The 5069-nt window shown below is 48.4% G+C and overlaps 1 long non-coding RNA gene and 1 pseudogene across 1 annotated transcript; one reads left to right on the plus strand and one right to left on the minus strand.

The window, feature by feature from the left end:
• Positions 1-1408: 1408 nt before the first annotated feature.
• Positions 1409-2974, minus strand: LOC117088738 (annotated as a pseudogene).
• On the plus strand, positions 1545-2574 carry LOC117088739. Its single transcript, XR_004439293.1, has 2 exons — positions 1545-1638; positions 1995-2574. It is a non-coding gene; the product is annotated as an uncharacterized LOC117088739 (long non-coding RNA).
• Positions 2975-5069: the final 2095 nt, after the last annotated feature.

The raw sequence follows: 5069 nt of genomic DNA on the forward strand, positions 1-5069 counted from the left end.
GCTAATTTTTGCATTTTCAGTAGAGATGGAGTTTTGCCTGTTGGCCAGGCTAGTCTTGAACTCCTGACCTCAGGTGATCCGCCCACCTTGGCCTCCCAAAATGTTGGGATTACAGGAGTGAGCCACCATGCCTGGCCAATTTTTGTATTTTTAATAGCGATGGGGTTTCACCATGTTGGTCAGGCTGGTCTCAAACTCCTGATCTCAAGCGATCTGCCCACCTCAGCCTCCCAAAGTGCTAGGATTACAGGTGTGCAACACCATGCCTGACACATATTATATTTTTCATTTCAGTGTTCACCTGTCCATTGTTAGTGTATAGAAATGTAATTGATTTTTCCAATCTATATCTTGTATAGTGACACCTTGCTGAAACTTCCAGGAGTTTTTTGGTAGATTCCTTCGTATTTTCTCTGTAGACAATCATGTCATCTCCAAATAGTGAGTTTTATTTTTTCCTTTCCAATCTGCATGCCTTTTATTTTCTTCTCTTGCTCTCTTGCACTGGCTAGATCTTCCAGCACTTTGTTGAATAAGAATAATAAGAATGGAAATCCCTTACATTTTATTTTCCAATTGTCACTAATGGTACACAAAATTTATAGCTGAAAAAATGCAACTGATTTTGTATATTGAACTTGTATCCTAGACAGAGCTAAATTCATTTATTAGTTGTAGTAGTTAGTTTTTCGGGTTTTTATTTTTTTATTTTTTTTTGAGATGGAGTCTCACTCTATCACCCAGGCTGGAGTGCGGTGATGTGATCTCAGCTCACTGCAACCTCTGCCTCCGCGGTTCAAGCGATTCTCCTGCCTCAGCCTCCCGAGTAACTGAGACTACAGGCGCGCACCACCACTCCCAGCTAATTTTTGTATTTTTAGTAGAGACAGAGTTTCACCATGTTTGCCAGGATGCTCTTGATCTCTTGACCTCGTGATCTGCCTGCCCTGGCCTCCCAAAGTGCTGGGATTACAGGCGTAAGCCATTGTACCTGGCCTAGTTTTTTAAAAATATATATCCTTTCCATCAGATAAAGAAGTTCTATTCTACTGTTTTTAATTTCAGTTAATATATTTTTTATTTCTTTTTCTTTTATTTTTTATTTTTGTAGATAGAGATGGGGTCTCGCTCTGCTGACCAGGCTGGTCTCGAACTCCTGGTCTCAAGTGATCCTCCTGTATGGCCTTCCAAAGTGCTGGAATTACAAGCATGAGTCACCATGCCCATATATATATAATTTCGTATCCACTGGAAGTTTTATTTCTTTAGGGTTCTATCCCAATCAGTCACTTAAAAACCAAGTAACACAGACCTGAGGGGTGGGAGGTGGGGACTCATTGTGCACAGCAGTGGAGAAGAGGGAGGGGCAGGAGAGGTGGCTGACGCCAGGCAGCAGCAGCAGTGATGGGGCCACGATGTCACAGAGCAAGCTTCGTCCTCTCCCAGACCCTGGCTGGAGCCTCTGTGGCTCGGGGTGGGCAGTGGGGAGAACCCACCCCAGGCCCTCCCCATCCCTTCCGCAGACAGTCTCCTTGTGGGCTCAACCCATGTCTTCTGACAGGAGCCTGAGGCACACGGAAAGGAGGAAGTGGAAGAGGACATGGGAGAGGCAGGGTGGTGGCAGGAATGAAGGCAGAGGTGGGAGGCTGGCCAGGGCCACTCCACCCCATGCCCACCCCAGAGAGGGGCGAGGAAGCCACCATCACGCAGCGTGTCCCAGGGACCAGGCGGGGTTTAAGGCTGGGGGCTGGGGCGGGCAGGGGCCTCAGTCAAAGCCGTTCTGGTGGCTGTGCTGCGAGTCTTATTCCAGTGTTGTGCGCGAGCCCTTGACACCATCCCGCAGGTGGGCATGCGGTGATGTCTGCCTCTGGCGCCCGCCTGCACTGCCACGCGCACACAGACACCGGCGCCACCTTCGCAGGCTGGCAGCATCTCTGCTTTGAGGATGCCCTCTTTGTGCGCCAAGTACTCACACTTGACACTGTAACCTTCAGGGACAGGTACGACGCTGAGGAGCTTGACATGCAGAGGCTGGGGACAGGTGCCTCGCGGACGTCCTTGCTCAGCCTGCGCACTGGGCGGGGGCAGAGCGAAGGTAATCTCATACCTGCGCAGGATCTTCAGGAGGCCAACCTTGACCAGAAAGCTACTGTCGCTGTCCTGGGTGACCATGAGCACCGAGTCATGAAGCTTCTCATCAAAGCAGACGTGGCTCTGGGAGTGTTACAGGCCAAGAAAATGGGGGTTGTGACCAACTCAGTATACCACTGGAGGCTATATGAGTAAACGGTAAACTGTTCTCATGAAAGCAGGGTGTTGGCATCTGCCCCCGGCGGGGAGTGCTGAGGGCCGTCAGGCCCCAAGCGCAGTGTTCCTTGTGATTACCTATAAGAACATCTGAAGCCTGTTGTACAAAGAAAGAAATTATGTGTACCTGTGATAAATCAAGCAACTGACCAACAGTTACCTCTCCCTCCCTGCTCTTCCCACCTGATAAATACAAAGGGCTGTGGAAGCTCAGGGCTGCCCTTGTTCACTAGAAGCAAGGAGCCCCCTGACTCCTTTCAAAATAGATCTTTTTATCTTTGTCTTCATTTCTGCATTCATCCCCCTTTGTTCACACCCGCAGCAACCCACAGCGACACGGGAGCCCTCTGTGTCATGGTCTGCCACAAAGCAGAGCGGATACTCCTCTGGACCCTGGACTTGTTGCCCTTGTTGGCTGCAGCCATGGACGCCCTCCCTGCCACCCAGCTCCTGCCGGACACTGCCACTCACACTCAGCAGCCTCCCATGTTCCAGGGACACCAGCAGGAGCCTTGCAGGGTGCACCCAGAGCCGGGCAGGGCAGGGATGACCCAGGCTCAGCTGCAGGAGCTCTATGCCAAGCACGAAGAAGAACCGGCCTATATTTTTAATTTTTTTTTTTTTTTTTTGAGATGGAATCTCTCACCGTCGCCCAGGCTGGAGTGCAGTGGCGCAATCTCAGCTCACTGCAAGCTTCGCCTCCTGGGTTCACACCATTCTCCTGCCTCAGCCTCCTGAACAACTGGTACCACAGGCGCCTGCCACCACGCCCGGCTAATTTTTTGTATTATTATTATTATTATTATTATTATTCATTTTTGAGACAGAGTCTCACTCTGTCGCCCAAGCTAGAGTGCAGTGGTGCAATCTCAGCTCACTGCAAGCTCCATCTCCTGGGTTCACACCATTCTCCTGCCTCAGCCTCCTGAGTGGCTGGTACTACAGGCGCCCGCCACAACGCCCGGCTAATTTTTTTGTATTTTTAGTAGAGATGGGGTTTCACCATGTTAGCCAGGATGGTCTCGATCTCCTGACCTTGTGATCCACCTGCCTTGGCCTCCCAAAGTGCTGGGATTACAGGTGTGAGCCACCGCACCTGGTCATTTTTTGTATTTTTAGTAGAGACGGGGTTTCACCGTGTTAGCCAGGATGGTCTCGATCTCCTGACCTCGTGATCCGCCCACCTCGGCCTCCCAAAGTGCTGGGATTACAGGTGTGAGCCACCGCACCTGGTCATTTTTTGTATTTTTAGTAGAGACGGGGTTTCACCGTGTTAGCCAGGATGGTCTCGATCTCCTGACCTCGTGATCCGCCCACCTCGGCCTCCCAAAGTGCTGGGATTACAGGCGTGAGCCATCGCACCCAGCCCTAATTTTTTTTCTTTTTTTGTGAGATGGAGCTTTGCTCTTGTTGCTAAGGCTGGTGCACAGTGGTGCAATCTCAGCTCACTTCAGCCTCTACCTCCCGGGCTCAAGTGATCCTCCCACTCAGCTTCCCAAGTAGCTGGGACTATAGGCACACTCCACCCCGTCCGGCTAATTTTTGTATTTTTTGTTAGAGAAGGGGTTTCACCATGTTGCCCAGGCTGGTCTCAAACTCCTGAGCTCGAGGGATCCACCCACTTGGGCCTCCCAAAGTTCTGGGATCACAGGTGTGAGCCACTGGGCCCAGCCTTGAATGGGTTTAATTTTTTTTTTTTTGAGACTGAGTCTTGCTCTGTTGCCCAGGCTGGAGTGCAACAGCGAGATCTCAGCTCACTGAAACCTCTGCCTCCTGGGTTCAAGTGATTCTCCTGCCTCAGCCTCCTGAGTAGCTGGGATTACAGGCATGTGCCACCACACCTGGCTAATTTTTGTATTTTTAGTAGAGATGCGGTTTCTCCATGTTGGCCAGGATAGTCTCGAGCTCTTGACCTCGTGATCCGCCCACCTCAGACTCCTAAAGTGCTGGGATTACAGGCGTGAGCCACCGCGCCCGGCCTTTTTTTCTTCTTATGTTAAATAAACAACAAAGAACTGTGAAATAAAATATATAGCAATACAAAGAAAAACATGAGAAACAGTTTTATTGGAAATATTCTAACACATTTTCTGAACACGTAATCAAAAAATAAATAAGGACATAGAAGATATGAACATATACATTTCTTACCCTGAAAACAAACAGTACACCTTCTTTTCAAGTTTCATGGACAGTGGACAAAAGTAAATAATTATTAAGCTACAAAGAGTATTTTGGTAAATTTTGAAAAGTAGAAATTCTAGAAACCATTCTCGGATCAAAATGCAATACAACTAACAATAATGTAAAACACACCACTTAGAAATTTTGAAATGTAAGTAGCATCTCAAATTATCCTTAGGACAAGATGTAAATCAAGAATTAAAAAAATTAAAAAGCAGACTATTTAGAAAATAGAAAGGATTAACAGGCAAAGCTATATGCAGAGGTAAAAACAGCATTAAATGCTTTTAGTGGCAAAAAGAGAAAACAAATGAAATGAATTAAGCATGCATGCAAGTTGAGATTTTGGAAAGTAGTATAAAAACAGTCCCCCCAAAAAATGGGAGAAAGGGAATATTTGAAATAGAAAACAGAGAAAAACAAACACTCAGAGGCTTGAGAGGTGGTGGGATGAGCTTTCTGCTTGTGGACAGAGACATACTTGGCGGCGTCCCTGGGGCTTGGTCCCCTGGCCTGTGTCATCAGGCCTGTCCTGTCTCACTCCTCGACTCCTCCTGGTGTCCTCTCCTGCTCCCAGG

Source organism: Trachypithecus francoisi, unplaced genomic scaffold, assembly GCF_009764315.1.
Source record: "Trachypithecus francoisi isolate TF-2019V2 unplaced genomic scaffold, Tfra_2.0 Lachesis_group10, whole genome shotgun sequence".
Taxonomy (NCBI): Eukaryota; Metazoa; Chordata; class Mammalia; order Primates; family Cercopithecidae; genus Trachypithecus; species Trachypithecus francoisi.